The 16,030-nt window shown below is 42.2% G+C and overlaps 1 protein-coding gene across 1 annotated transcript in view; it reads right to left on the bottom strand.

The window, feature by feature from the left end:
* The window catches only part of BPGM (bisphosphoglycerate mutase), a 31,383-nt gene extending 27,327 nt beyond the window's left edge, over positions 1–4,056 (bottom strand). Inside the window, 1 exon segment of the mRNA NM_001035402.2 lies at positions 3,942–4,056. The gene's annotated coding sequence lies outside the window, so the exon portion shown is untranslated.
* Positions 4,057–16,030: the final 11,974 nt, after the last annotated feature.

The raw sequence follows: 16,030 nt of genomic DNA, 5'->3' as shown, positions 1-16,030 counted from the left end.
AGGTTATGTTCCAATAAACATATTGGAACTTTTTGTCTTTTACATATGGATAAAGAAATGAGAATTTCATATAATTTCCATGCATATGAAATATTGTTATTCTTTGACTTATTTCAACCATTAAAAAAATGTAAAAGCCATTCATAGCTTGTGGGCTGGAAAGATAGTAGGCCAGAAGGTCTTAGCTTCCTAAACCCTGGTCTAGCTGAGATTACTGGATCTACTAATCACATCAGCATTTTGAACATTTAAGCATCCTGTCATAGGATAATCCCAACATTATTAAAATCACCTTATTTTATTCTTGGCCAGCACTGCAAGTACTGTGAATAATGGAATCCCATTCATAACTGTTTTTAATCCTTCACATAAGACAATACTGAGCACATTTACATCAGTCTGAGTAGTTTATTTTGCTTCATCAAATTACTTAATAATGGGTTCAAGACAGAATAAGGAAAAAAATTATTCATCTTGTTAACCAACTTCAAAAATATGTCACTTTGACATGCTTTACTTTTATTAGACATCTTTATAAATTGTCACAGTGCTTCACACTTCAAGTGAACTTGAACTGGCAACTCATGAACAGGTGGGGAAAATTATAGGATAAAGTCCAGTCTCAGCTTGTTTTCTGTTTCCAAAAATTGAGTAAGAAACGTGATCAATGATAGAATATTGAAGCAATATAAAATAAGGAATACAGAGCCAGAGTTGCTTTGATCCAAAGCCTTCTCTTCAATAATAAATATTCAAATGCTCCCCTAGACCATTTGGAGGTCTGAATCCTCACTTGCAGCTTTGAATGACTCTCAACCCCACTGCATTAGGGAGCTAGCTCTACAGAAGACAGACTGGCTAGACTTGAGGACAGGAAAAAGAGAGGTTAATCAAGTTTCTAATAAATTAAAAAGGAACAGTTCTTAAGGGAAATGAAATCTGGAGCTCAGTTCCTAAGATTCTCCGAGCCCAGCTCAATATGAAAAGTTCAAAGATGCCTGTATCCAAAAGTACCTCCTGTTCCTCATTTATTACTTTTCCAAAAGCTTGATGGTAATTTTTCCATTTGTATTTGCATTATAAGAACAACTATTTTACCAGGAGCAAACTCTATTACTTATAGGTGTTTTCCAGACACTATTACCCTGTCATTCTCCAACTCTATACCTTCTAACAGCCCTGACTGACCCCATGTTACAGAGGTAACAAACCATAGCAGGTAGACCCTTATTCACAGGGAAATGTCCAGCAACGAGATGTGTGTGCGTGGGGCATGTGGCCTATTCCAGCTGGCATGGCATCACTCATGTGCGGAATACCCATTCAAGACTTCTCCTTCCTATCTCTGGTTACTTATTCCCCTACAGTAGTAGCATTTGTGTCAAAACAAACCATTTCCACCAAATCCCAAAAGTGTGAAGTCAAGAAACCTAGACTTTAGTCCCAGCTCTGCTACTTAATGACAGTGTCATCTTGACTAAGTTATCTGCTGCACCTCAGGTTCCTTGTCCATAAAGATGAGGATAATGAAATTACTGTTTCTCAAGGGGCTATGAGGAATACTAAATGAGATGATGGTGAAGCACCCTACCAAAGAATGCAAGGTATTCTGGGTTGAATGGCGCAGACTTTGACTAACACATGAAGACTGATACAGACCTCAGGCCCTTGAAAGTGATCCTACCTTGCTGATGGTTTGAGCAGAAACAAAAGCTGGGGATAAAATAAAATGAGGGTGGGGGTAAGGAGAAAAGGTTAAATTAGATAGGGGAAGGAGGAATGCAATCAAATGTTGTATGTGTTTCAGGGCAGGGGTGTTGATGGTAACATACAGTCCTAGAAGCATACCAAATACTAAGTGATATTCTATAATTCACATGCTTTGGTAAAGTGGCTAACATTTATTTTACATTTTATAAACTATGTTTTTTTTTTTCATATTTGTGGCCATGTTTCAGTTAAAGAGTTTTGTTATTCAGTGATACTTTTAGTCCTATTTTCCCATACAAATATCCCTTCACACCAGATTTCATTCCAAGGATGTTCAAGTGACCCATCATCAGTTCAGACACTGGCGTGTCCTCTGTGCTCTAGGCACAAGACAAAGATGAAGGTGTGGCTGAATTTAGATGTCATTACTTAATATAAATTTAAAATGAAATGTGCCACTTAATTTCAACCAACCATAGAAGGCAAAAGAGGAAGAGAGACTGAAAGATCTACCCAGACACCAACAGCAGCTGTCTCTGAGTAGTGGAATAAAGGATGACATTTTCTGTTTTACTTCTGTACAATGTTCATTCTGGACAACGACCAAATTTTCTACAATGACCCACTTGGTTTGGTTTAAATGTGGACACAAAAGAACCAGGTACGACCCTTGTAGCTGGGAGCTTTTGTTTGCTAACAGACTGGTTAGGAATTTACTGTAATGAGATTTTGCAGATGTACTTGTGGTGGAAATGTTTAAGAATCTTTAGTTTAAAACAGACTTTGAACACAGGCATAAACCTCAGAAATAATCTAATGCAACATCCACTTTTTAAAGAGGCAGAAGTTAAGAGTCAGAGAATTGAAAGATTACACCTGGTAGCTCAGTTGGTAAAGAATCTGCCTGCAATGCAAGAGAATCTGGTTTGATTCCTGGGTCAGGAAGATCCCCTGGAGAAGGGATAGGCTACCCACTCCAGTATTCTTGGGCTTCCCTTGTGGCTTAGCCGGTAAAGAATCCGCCTGCAATGTGGGAGACCTGGGTTTGATCCTTGGGTTGGGAAGATGCCCTGGAGAAGGGAAAGGTTACCCACTCCAATATTCTGGCATGAAGAATTCCATGGACTGTCTAGTCCACGGGGTTGCAAGAGTTGGACATGACTGAGTGACTTTCACTTCACTAAGATCACACAACTTCAAGACTAAACCCAGGTGTCTTGACTGCCAACTCAGAGCTCCTTCCACAACACCATTTGACTGAATTATGCCTCTCTAAACCCCACCACAATTGAGTAGCATCTGTGGTATGTGAGGTGCATAGGAATACAAGGATGGAACAAACCTAGTCCCTTGGCCTCAGGGGAGGCAGTTTTAAAACACAAAATGACATGTGTTCTGCTTTCATTATAGAAACCCCTAGAAACTACTGGTGAAAGATTGCATCGGATTTTTCCCCCCCCAAAGTGGGCAGTTAACATTCTGATACCACTTATAAGCCATTAAGCCTCCATAATTTGGGAGGCGGTAAGGTAATGAGAGTTATAGTAAGTTAGCCAACAACCAATTATTCCTCAAAACTCAACTGTGAATTTCACTTCCATTTGGCATTCCTACTCTCTTTCTCCAATAACATGGCGCTCATCCCTTGGCAAGAAGAAGAAATACACTTACTTTTTCATTTGTAGTGGTTCAAAGAACCTGTGATTTAGTTCCAGATTTGAACCCTCCATGAAACCACTGCAGATATTTACCTTTCTCCTTTCATGACGTTCAGGTTTTTTCTATCTACAGAGCCTTCAAGGGCCAAGTCTGCCATCGCCCTCAATATAGCGCCAAGGCCCTGAAAACACACCGAAGCGCCCTTTCAGGGGGAGTCCTACGATGAACGGGGCTGACTGACACCCGGTACCTGAGACGTCCAGGGGAGTAGAGTTATCACTCCCTTCGACTCTCTGTTTATTCTTGCCGTCAAGACACCACTACCAACGCGGGGTCCTCCTTTCCTTTGGCAGACTAGACAGGCTTATTCTGAGAAAGGGACAGCTGAACGGGACCTGCGGGATAAGTGAGGGTCGGAGCTTGAGGGGTGGGCGTGCGAGTGCCAGACTCCCACCACAGACTGAACCTGGGGAGGAAAGAAACTGGCCCTCCAGCGCGCTGAAATAAACCACCACATCATTGACAAATGGAAAACCTTCGCAACAGCACTATTAACAACAGCAACCACTCACCTGCAAAAAGGCCACCAGTAGCAGCCGCTCCTCGGAAAACCGAACAGCCAGCGTCTCCCAGGGCTCATCACTGCGGCCCGGCATCGACTCTCTTTTCTAGCCCCGGAGCCAGAAGGGGCAGGTCCTAGAGCTCTGACTATTGGAGAGTCGAGTTGTCAATCATTCACACCCCCGCCCTACTCCCAGGAACAGGTCAAGGTCTTTTCCGTTTTTCAAATCCCCTGAGTAGAAAATGAGGCTCTGATTGGCTCTTTGAGGAGACGAGCACACTTCCGGACCAGTGAGGAGCTAGCTCTGACGCTAGTGGGCGGGCTTGTTCCGGCGGGGAAGTAGAAAAACAAAACCCGGCGCGTCGCCTGGGCAATGGGTAAACCTCAGGAACTCTTAGGCTGAGGTGCTTGAAATCTCTTAGGTTGAGGTGCTTGAAAGCGCTTACGCGTCGAAAAGGAACTATCTGCCAACCTAGTGAAGTGTCGACGGAATCTTGAAGTGATGAGGTGATGCCTCCCTTTACTCATGTGAAACTGCAGCTTGGGGATGAAGGTGGGCACTCCTCGCGGAGGAAAGCTCCTGCTTTCCTGGTGTTTTAAATCCTAAACGGTGATTAAAGTAAAAGCCTTTAAAGTGCCCAACATATGGGCAGTAACTGGCCCTCACTCTCTCCTAATACTTTTGTAGATTCCCCGTAGGCACTCAGGGACTTCCCTTGTGGCTCAGCTGGTAAAGAAGCCGCCCGCAATGCAGGAGACCTGGGTTCCATCCCTGGGCTGGGACAGTACCCTGGAGACGGGAATGGCAACCCATTCCAGTATTCTGGCCTGGAGAATTCCATGGACAGTCCATGGGGTCGCAAAGAGTCGGGACACGACTGAGCGACTATCGCTTTCACTTAGGCAGTCCTCTTACACTGTTTTGGTTGGAGGTAGAAAAATGTTTCGTGGAAGGCACTTGAGAGCTTAGAGGACAGATGAAGGGAGCATGGAGTGAAATGACAGTTATAAATTTGGAGGCCACAATTACTGAACAAGAAGAACCTATGAAAATACCCGAAGCTTAGCATGCTACTGCTAAATCGCTTCAGTCGTGTCCGACTCTGTGCGACCCCATAGAGGGCAGCCCACCAGGCTCCCCCGTCCCTGGGATTCTCCAGGCAAGAATACTGGAGTGGGTTGCCATTTCCTTCTCCAATGCATGAAAGTGAAAAGTCAAAGTGAAGTCGCTCAGTCGTGTCCGACTCTTAGCGACCTCATGGACTGCAGCCTACCAGGCTCCTCGGTCCATGGGATTTTCCAGGCAAGAGTACTGGAGTGGGGTGCCATTGCCTTCTCCAGAAGCTTAGCATAGGGCCCTGTAAACTTCTAAGTAAGCTTGAACCACCACACAAGCCTTTGAAGCATAACTGTCAGAGCTTTTAGGTGGGCAAGAAAGATAGTAAGGATTGGTGTGTTTGCCTGACCACATGGGAAACTTCCCTTCCTGTATTTCTGAAAGCTGTCCTTCCTAGTGTTCAGTGTCTTCTTTTTGAGTTTTTCCTATTTCATCCTCATAACAAGTCCAGTAGATATCTGACAGGCAACCAGATCCTCAGAATAATTAAACATACATTTGAAAAGGTAATTTCCACATTTTAAACTCTGTGATCCACTATATTGAATTAAGACCTTAGCATTTGTAGTTAGTTCTATTATCTCATTTATCCTTAGAGCATAACAGTTTCTCCTAGGATCTCAAAGAACAGATCCTTCTGGGAGAGCACAAATCCAAGGCTTGACAAATCTCAGCAAGGGGTTGATAACATCCAGGGATAGTTGAATTCAGCTTGTATTTGTCATTAACTAGAGGTCAGATCTAAGCAACTGGAGGAGGTGACTTCCAGTCCGGACTCCCAAGAATGTAGCTTCCAAATCCTATACTCTTACCCACTTCCTCTTCCTTTTCTCCACACCAGGTGGGGACAAAGTGAGGGGAAACTTTCCTACAGGTTGACATCAAAGCTCTCTAGAGTGCCCACCAATGGAGAATAAAGACAGCCATTCACAAATGTCTGTCTTATAGCATTTGACATTTAGGGATACTTACTCTGGACTTAAAGTCTATTTACTGTTGTTATGGATACCTGTGGAATGCTAGCTTGTCACACAGAATATTAACAACACCAAACATCACCTGCCTTTTAGAATCTCATTGTACAGGTGAGTAATCTGAAGATTAAGAGATTTATTCAGAATTACTTAGCTAGGTGAGGGCAGAACCTAGACAAGGATCTGCACGTGCATGCTCAGTCCAACACGACTTTTCTCAACTCCATGGACTATAGCCCGCCAGGCTCCTCTGTCCAGGGGATTTTCTGGGCAAGAATACTGGAGTGACAAGGATCCAAGGTTGCTAATTCATGATTCTGGGAAAATGCTTCCTCTTCTGTTGCCTCTCCCCTTCTCCTAACACACACACACACACACACACACACACACACACACACAAAGCAATTAAAAAAAAAAAAGTCAAGATTACTAAGTTGAAAATTTGCCAAGATCACTAATTTGAAAATTTGGGGCTTCCCTGGTTACTCAGTGGTAAAGAACCCACTTGCCAATGCAGAAAATGTGAGTTCGATCCCTGGGTCAGGAAGATCTCCTAGAAAAGGAAATGGCAACCTACTTCAGTATTCTTCCTGGGAAATCCCATGGACCAAGGAGCCTGGTAGGCTACAGTCCATGAGGTTGCAAAACAGTTGGACACAGCTTAGCAACTAAACAACAAAAATTTTGAAAATTTACTTCCATTAAGACCAGTCATGAGCATTTATTTCTGATATAATAAATAGTATAATGCTCAAAATTCTCCAAGCCAGGCTTCAGCAATATGTGAACCATGAACTTCCTGATGTTCAAGCTGGTTTTAGAAAAGGCAGAGGAACCAGAGATCAAATTGCCAACATCCACTGGATCATGGAAAAAGCAAGAGAGTTCCAGAAAAACATCTATTTCTGCTTTATTGACTATGCCAAAGCCTTTGACTGTGTGGATCACAGTAAACTGTGGAAAATTCTGAAAGAGATGGGAATACCAGACCACCTGATCTGCCTCTTGAGAAATCTGTATGCAGGTCAGGAAGCAACAGTTAGAACTGGACATGGAACAACAGACTGGTTCCAAATAGGAAAAGGAGTACGTCAAGGCTGTATCTTATCACCCTGCTTATTTAACTTCTATGCAGAGTACATCATGAGAAACGCTGGACTGGAAGAAACACAAGCTGGAATCAAGATTGCCAGGAGAAATATCAATAACCTCAGATATACAGATGACACCACCCTTATGGCAGAAAGGGAAGAGGAACTCAAAAGCCTCTTGATGAAAGTGAAAGAGGAGAGTGAAAAAGTTGGCTTAAAGCTCAACATTCAGAAAACGAAGATCATGGCATCCGGTCCCATCACTTCATGGGAAATAAATGGGGAAACGGTAGAAACAGTGTCAAACTTTATTTTTCTGGGCTCCAAAAATCACTGCAGATGGTGACTGCAGCCATGAAATTAAAAGATGCTTACTCCTTGGAAGGAAAGTTATGACCAACCTAGATAGCATATTCAAAAGCAGAGACATTACTTTGCCAACAAAGGTCCGTCTAGTCAAGGCTATGGTTTTTCCAGTGGTCATGTATGGATGTGAGAGTTGAACTATGAAGAAAGCTGAGCACCGAAGAATTGATGCTTTTGAACTGTGGTGTTGGAGAAGACTCTTGAGAGTCCCTTGGACTGCAAGGAGATCCAACCAGTCCATCCTAAAGGAGATCGGTCCTGGGTGTTCATTGGAAGGACTGATGTTGAAGCTGAAACTCCAATACTTTGGCCTCCTCATGCAAAAAGCTGACTCATTGGAAAAGACTCTTATGCTGGGAGGGATTGGGGGCAAGAGGAGAAGGGGACGACAGAGGATGAGATGGCTGGATGGCATCACTGACTCGATGGATGTGAGTCTGAGTGAACTCCGGGAGTTGGTGATGGACAGGGAGGCCTGGCGTACTGCGATTCATGGGGTCGTAAAGAGTCGGACACGACTGAGCGACTGATCTGATCTGATCTGATAGATAGTATGCAAATAACTCAATGTACCAGTTCACTACTTCAAACAACGTTTGGTGTTGTCTCAAATAAGAAATGAAAATGCAGTAAATTATTATAGCCATGTTGTCTTTCTTTCTGTTATGTGAGTATATCAAAAAGTCAATATTAGCACATATAGTACTTTAAGAATTAGTAGCAGAGTGTCTTATTCAGGACCTGAATAAAATACAATTTTATAGTAACCTACACACTGGGCCAAAATTATTTCACCACTATGTGAATGGAGCCACTACCTTTTACAGGTAGGGTTGAGCTGGTGCACCAATCATCAAATTCATTCAAGAACCTAGGCTCTTCTGCCTTAGCTCTCTCCTTTCTTCCAGAAGCTCCAAAGTATCTGGTCCTATATCCTCTGTACAGGTTTATCTTCTTAGCAATCTTACCACCATGATCTGGTTGTTTGCTGGTCTCCTGCCACACCCTGCCTTCTTCAAGATCAGATTACAAGCTGCTTCTCATCATCTGGGGTAACATACCCAAAATGTTTGGCTTCACCATTTTCCCAGTCAGTACACAACTCCTCTACTGAAGCCAAAAACTGGAAATGGCCTTTTGGATTAATCACAATTCTTATTTCCTTCTAATTTTTCCGCTATAAACCAATTATTTTAAAGTGGGGAATCTATAGTATATATACTGTTTCATGGCAATATTTACTTAATTCATTATGAACATCTCCCCATGTCATGAAGAACCTCAGAAAGGCCTTTGAAGCCATCTGTCCCTTCATTTCTCAAGTTAAATCATAGAATGCTCATCTCACAGAGTAGTGCAAAGAATGATGGAGGCCATTTTGAAACAGTTTTGCAATCTCCAAAGCACCTTACGTCTGCCACTTCCTTGCACTGGGAACTTAGGCACATTGTCTGACCTCTTTATCTGTGTCTTTATCTGTGAAATAGGGATAATACCTAATGGGCCATCATGAAAATTAGATGACGCAGGAGGCATCCAGCACAAACGAAGTGTTCAGTAAATGGTAGTTATTCTTAACAGCTATGCTGCTGCTGCTAAGTCGCTTCAGTCGTGTCCGACTCTGCGACCCCATAGACAGCAGCCCACTAGGCTCCTCTGTCCCTGGGATTCTCCAGGCAAGAATACTGGAGTGGGTTGCCATTTCCTTCTCCAATGCATGAAAGTGAAAAGTGAAAGTGAAGTCACTCAGTCGTGTCTGACTCTTAACGACCTCATGGACTGCAGCCTACCAGGCTCCTCCATCCATGGGATTTTCCAGGCAAGAGTACTGGAGTGGGGTGCCATTGCCTTAGCAGTGATAAAATATATTTTAACTACTCACGCTGTATTCCTATTATACAAACTCAAGAAAGTCTGGGCCATATGCTTTCTTCCCCTTTCACACTGTCTACTCAAGTGGAGATCTGGCCTCCTGCAGAGGCTATAGGACAGGAATTTTCTTTGTTAATCTTGCTGCTAACCAGAGAGGTAACTGTCAAGATGTGAATGCTGAAGAGGGTACAAACCCATTGTGTGGCCAGGAGCCTGTGGTATTAGGAAGTCTGAATTATATGTCTCAACTGGAGCATCATAGGGTGAACAAAGTGGTCATAATTTCTCCCTGTAGAGTTGTTTTTCAAATTCCATATCAGATTTACATATAATATTGTATGTTAAAAATATTATGTTCATTGTACAAGGCTTATAAAGGAAAAAATTTTGAACATCCATATTCCTACCACTTAGAATTTGTTAAAATTCTTTAAATTTAACATGTTAAATTGTTAACAATTCTTATTTCCTTCTAATTTTCCACTATAAACCAATTATTTTAAAGTGGGGAATCTATAGTATATATACTGTTTCATGGCAATATTAATTCATTATGAACATCTCCCCATGTCATTTAATAGTCTCTAATTACAATTCCATCATGTGACTACCTTTGGGTATTCCGTCTCACAGTTCAACCAGTCTCCTACTCTTGTGCGTTGAGGTTGTTTCAGTTACTTTCAAAGTTTCAGGGACTTAAACGGGCTGCTACTTTCCTTAAATAACAGGGTGCTCTGGGAATGTCTGTTGAAAAGAAGCTGATAAAGTTGCCAGGCATTTTTCTCTCTGTGCCCTGGCACTGCAGAGCTAAGAAAGCTGAAGCCAGGGAAGCCTGAAGGTTCCTGGAGGGTTGCCCCTTCAGCCCTGCCTCCCTCCCCTAAGTTTCCTGTTCTTTAACCTGAAGAAAAGGTGTTGAGATGAGAGAAACTGGGGGAGTGATTGACTTGGGCTCCACTAATAAAACCTTACACAACTCCTGGCATATGTGTTTTCATTTTACAGATGGGGAAAGTAGGGCACAGAGAGAATCTATGCAAACCTGCTAATTAGAGCATCTGAGTTTGATTCCTGGACTTGGTTCTGAAATTTGAACTCTTCCCCACCAAGCTCCTACTTCTTCTAAAAACTGATGGCTATAACTTCATTCTTTTTTTTTTTTTTTCCCTGTGAGAAATGTGTTGTCAGTCTCCTAAGATTTATTGGTTATCTGCTCCCTTAAAAAAAAAATATTCCCTCCTGACTGTCCAAGAATTTCTTCTGCCTCTGAGTTTCCCAAGTTGGCTCCTTCTTTGCCTAAAGAATGTATCCTCATTCTTTGATGAAGAATCAGACAACTTACCTTTTTCCCACCCATATATTTGCTTGTTTTCTTACTGAAGCATTCTCACTATATATGTTGGGAAGTCAGACTCATAAAGGGAAGTTCTTTCAAGCTGCATCAGTTTAACAATATTGCATAGTTCCCTTAGCTTTGGGGAGTTATGAAGTATGACTGTATAGAGAGTAATAAGTCTTTTTCTTTGGTTTGGTTATAAACTGGTTCTGAAGGAAGTTCTAAAAGAGGCTTTACAAAATTGTTTAGAGCCATGCAGCATCATTAAAATGGGTGTATCACCTCCCAATATGACACTTTGAAGGCAGTAACACATATTTGGAAGTGTAATTTCTGGAATGTTTTGTTAAAGGCTGTATACATCATCAAATCACAGTTTTAACCAGGAAGACAACTTTTGGGGGACTTCCCTGGTGGTCCACTGGGTAGTACTCTGTGCTCCCAATGCAGAGGGCCCAGGTTCAGCCCCTCAGGGAACTTGATCCTGCATGCCTCAACTAAGAGTTCAAATGCTGCACTAAAGATCCTGCAAGCTGTCCCCATGCAGCTGAATAAATACTTAAAAAAAAAAAAAAGATAGCTTTTTGCGTCCCCCACCCCCACCCCGCCACACGCATTATAGCAGTACCCTAACCCAAGCCACCATCGCCTCATGGCTGGATTTTATCAGTAACAAATCTCCCGGAATCCACTTTTGCTCCTTTTTAGCTAGACAGGGTGAGCTTTGTCATTGTGGTACAGCTAATCCCCTCCTTCCCCCAGCTTGAAACACCACAGCAGCTTCCCACTGTTCCTAATACTGGCCTTTCTTCTCCCCTATGGCCATTAGGCCTTTGCACGAGCATTTGCCCAACCTAGAATGCTCTTCCTTTACAGGTAGTTAAAGCGCAGAAGACGAATCCAAGTTTCATAATTCCCAGGCTGAATCTCTAACGTAAGTGTGTTCCTGGGGATTTGTTGTTATCCAGCTGGGGGAAAATATGATTTGGAGGTTCAAAGGAAATTCAGTAGCACAGTGGGTAAGAGTGTGGGCTTTAGGGTCAGTCTGCCTGGATTCCAGTCCTGGTTCTATCCTGTACTAACCACATGATATTGGGCAAATTTTTTTTTTTCAACACCCTTGCTTTATTTCTTCTGTTATATAATGGGCCACTATAAGGGTATCTTGGAGGAGGGCATAGCAACCCACTCCTGTATTCTTCCCTGGAGAATCCCATGGACAGAGGAGCCTGGCTGGCTACAGTCCATGGGGTCACAAAGAGTCAGACACAACTGAAGCAACTTAGCACGCACGTACAAGGGTATCTACCTCATAAAGTTATACGATTTAAATAAGTTAATACATGGAAAGAACTCAGTAAATTTTTTAAAGTCTCAACAATAAATGAAGGCCCCAATATAATTCCTTATGTGGAAGGTAAAATCAACATTGCTAATTTTCTCTTGTTTTCTTCTGGAGAAAAACAGATACAGCAAGCAACTGGGAGGCCTTCCCAGGGCAGCCAAAGGCTGGTCCTAGCAGATAAGGCTTCAGGGGCTGCACTATGTAGGGAAAGACATGTGATGACTTAGTCAAAACAGGTGCCAGGCCACAGATACCAGTGAACTGAGATAATATGAAGAAGCCTAAAAGGGGTTAAGAAATACACAAGGAAAAAAAAGAAATTAAAAAAATCACAACAGCAGGCAAAAAGATAATATATTTACAGATGAAATCAGTTTCAGCTTCTCAACTAAGCCCCATCATGTAAAATATCTTCTACTTACGTGATAAACATTTTGGAGGCTATCTGAGGTCCCAGAACTTCTTACCAGAATGTTCTCTGGCAGCTTTAAGATCCATCATTTCTAGCTACTTCTAGGTACTATTTTGTATCTACAGGAGAGAAGCTACTCTCCTGTTTATTACTCTCCTATTTCTCTCTACTTACTGTGGATCTGAGACTTCAACTTGAGTGAGACAAAGCTCTTTGTATCCCCCATTTAATGACTCACAGAGTCTTTATTAATTAAATTTAGAAAATAGTTTGACTGGCTTCACTTACTAGTGAGTTTTCAAGTAAAGAATAATGAGAATACAGAATTTGTTATGAGTTTGGTAACCATGAGTGAGTTCCAGCCACTTGTTGACCTCCTTATGCCCATTGAATCTCCTGACTAGTCTCTGCCACCATCTCTCTGTGAGGTCAGATAAGAAGAGGGAATAGGTAAATCACTTGTTGTAGGCCACAGGATGTAAAAATTAGCAAGAAAAGCTATCCTCGTATGTGGTGTTCCGTAGACTATTATCAGACTTATGAGTTATGGCAAAGGCTCTACCACTTGATGGTTCTTGGAGAGATGATGTGCTGAAACTCAGGTGGTTGTGAGCCATGGTCACTCAGTGACAGCTGAGGTGAACTATAATGCCAAATGACCTAGTTTCTTCACCTTTGAAATGTTAAGCAAGTGTATAAAGGCCAGGCGTCTATAGCTTGCTAAAACTTCCCTTGAAAATTATTTTTAGGACCAGTAGGGAAAAAAAGCAAGAGACTTCCTGAAAAACATCTATTTCTGCTTTATTGACTTTGCCAAAGCCTTTGACTGTGTGGATCACAATAAACTGTGGAAAATTCTGAAAGAGATGGGAATACCAGACTACCTGACCTGCCTCTTGCAAAATCTGTATGCAGGTCAGGAAGCAACAGTTAGAACTGGACATGGAACAACAGACTGGTTCCAAATAGGAAAAGGAGTATGTCAAGGCTGTATATTGTCACCCTGCTTATTTAACTTCTATGCAGAGTACATCATGAGAAACTCTGGGCTGAAAGAAGCACAAGCTGGAATCAGGATTGCCGGGAGAAATATCAATAACCTCAGATATGCAGATGACACCACCCTTATGGCAGAAAGTGAAGAGGAACTAAAAAGCCACTTGATGAAAGTGAAAGAGGAGAGTAAAAAAGTTGGCTTAAGGCTCAACATGCAAAAAACTAAGATCATGGCATCTGGTCCCATTGCTTCATGGGAAATAGATGGGGAAATAGTGTCAGACTTTATTTTTTGAGGCCCCAAAATCACTGCAGATAGTGATTGCAGCCATGGAATTAAAAGATGCTTACTCCTTGGAAGGAAAGTTATGACCAACCTAGATAGCATATTGAAAAGCAGAGATATTACTTTGCCAACAAAGGTCTGTCTAGTCAAGGCTATGGTTTTTCCAGTGGTCATGTATGGATGTGAGAGTTGGACTGTGAAGAAAGCTGAGCACCGAAGAACTGATGCATTTGAACTGTGGTGTTGGAGAAGACTCTTGAGAGTCCCATGGACTGCAAGGAGATCCAACCAGTCCATCCTAAAGGAGATTGTCCTGGGTGTTCATTGGAAGGAATGATGCTGAATCTGAAACTCCAATACTTTGGCCACCTCATGCGAAGAGTTGACTCATTGGGAAAGACCCTGATGCTGGGAGGGATTGGGGGCAGGAGGAGAAGGGGACAACAGAGGATGAAATGGCTGGATGGCATCACCGACTCAATGGACATGAGTTTGGATAAACTCCAGGAGTTGGTGATGGACAGGGAAGCCTGGCATGCTATGATTTATGGGGTCGCAAGGAGTCGGACATGACTGAGTGACTGAACTAAACTGAGGGAAAAAAAAAAACCTGTGTTCTCAGATCCAACCATATTAGGCAGGATATTAAGAACAGGCCAACTTTTAACAAAATATTATGGTAGATGATTCATTTTTTTATCCAAAAATCATAAGTGTGTGTGTATGTATATATATTCCTCTTTGCCTAAAAACATTTAATTTCTTTATGCTTTGTTTTTCTGCCTTCTCTAAAATGGGTGAGAAAGAAGAACAAAAATAGGAAAGGAAGGAGAAAACAAGTGAAACCATCAGAAATACACAGGATCTGGTCTTAAACAGCAAATCAAACTAAAAAGTAACCAATTAGTCATTGAATGTCACCTAGTGTTTAAGAGATTGTATTAAGACATTGTTGAATTGAAGTGAAGTGCAAGTCACTCAGTCGTGTCCGACTCTTTGCGACCCCACGGACCATACAGTCCACGGAATTCTCCAGACCAGAATACTGGAGTGGGTAGCCTATCCCTTCTCCAGGGGATCTTCCCAACCCAGAGACTGAACCCAGGTTTCCTGCATTGCAGGCAGATTCTTTACCAGCTGAGCTACCAGGGAAACCCAAGAAGTTCTTAAACTTCCTAATTTTGAAGTTTTGAAGAAAGAGAATTAACAGTATTTTTAGTACTGACCATAAACTGCACCAGGAGCAAGAGAAATAAAGTGAAACATAGTCCTTGTCCTCAAGGAGCATGGCCCAGTAAGACAGAACTCATGAACTATGAATTACAGTCCAACAAATGCAAGTGCAATTATTGACGACTCAAGGTGTTTTGGTGGGTGGGGGAGGGGGAGTTCTTAAATGTATGAGGGGAGGGGTTAGGGGTGAGAAGAGTTGATGGGATGTGAGAAATTTAAATACACAGGGGAAGAGGTAAAGTGAGCAGTGTTAAAAAAAATTGAGTAGACTTCTAGCCAGAATCCAAAACTGGATTGTGGAGATAGTTTCACAATTGTATTAAACTCACTGAAACTCATTTGGATTATATGCTAAAAATGGCTGAATTTTATGATATATATTTTTTTCTCTTAAGAACATTGGCTTTAGAAACAGATACCTGTGGACAGATTCCTGGCTCTGTAATTTACTAGCTGTGTGATCTTGGTCAAGTTAGTTAACCTCAATGTGAAGGAGGAATGATGATCTACTCTCTCTAGCTCAGGGTTGTTGCAAAGATTACATGGGATGGAGTATGTAAAGCTCCTGGTACATTATTATGCTCAGTATGAAATATTCCCTCTCACTGGGATGCTTAATGAAAGTTCGTATGTGCTGTCTACTAAACACCTCTCTTTGCTCTATTTTTTAAATGGTTTGGCAGCAGCTATAGCTTCTTTTGACTTCCTTTCAGTAGAATTTGAATATGAAACCCCATCCTGAAACAGGAGAGAAGGGGACAGAGCACAACCTTTTTAAAAAAAAAACGCCATAGGGACTTCCTTGTGGTTCAGTGGTTAAGACTCTGTGCTGCCAATGCAGGGGGCATGGATTCAATCCTTAGTCAAGGAACTAAGATTTCACATGCCCCAGTTCAGTTTAGTTCAGTCGCTCAGTCGTGTCCAACTCTTTGCAACCCCATGAATCGCAGCATGCCAGGTCTCCCTGTCCATCACAAACTCCCGGAGTTCACTCAGACTCATGTCCATCGAGTCAGTGATGCCATCCAGCCATCTCATCCTCTGCCATCCCCTTCTCCTCCTGCCCAGAATCCC

This window comes from Bos taurus, chromosome 4 (assembly GCF_002263795.3).
Source record: "Bos taurus isolate L1 Dominette 01449 registration number 42190680 breed Hereford chromosome 4, ARS-UCD2.0, whole genome shotgun sequence".
In the NCBI taxonomy this organism is placed as follows: Eukaryota; Metazoa; Chordata; class Mammalia; order Artiodactyla; family Bovidae; genus Bos; species Bos taurus.
The sequence above is the reverse complement of the archived record's forward strand: the minus strand, read 5'-3'. Positions and strand labels throughout refer to the sequence as shown.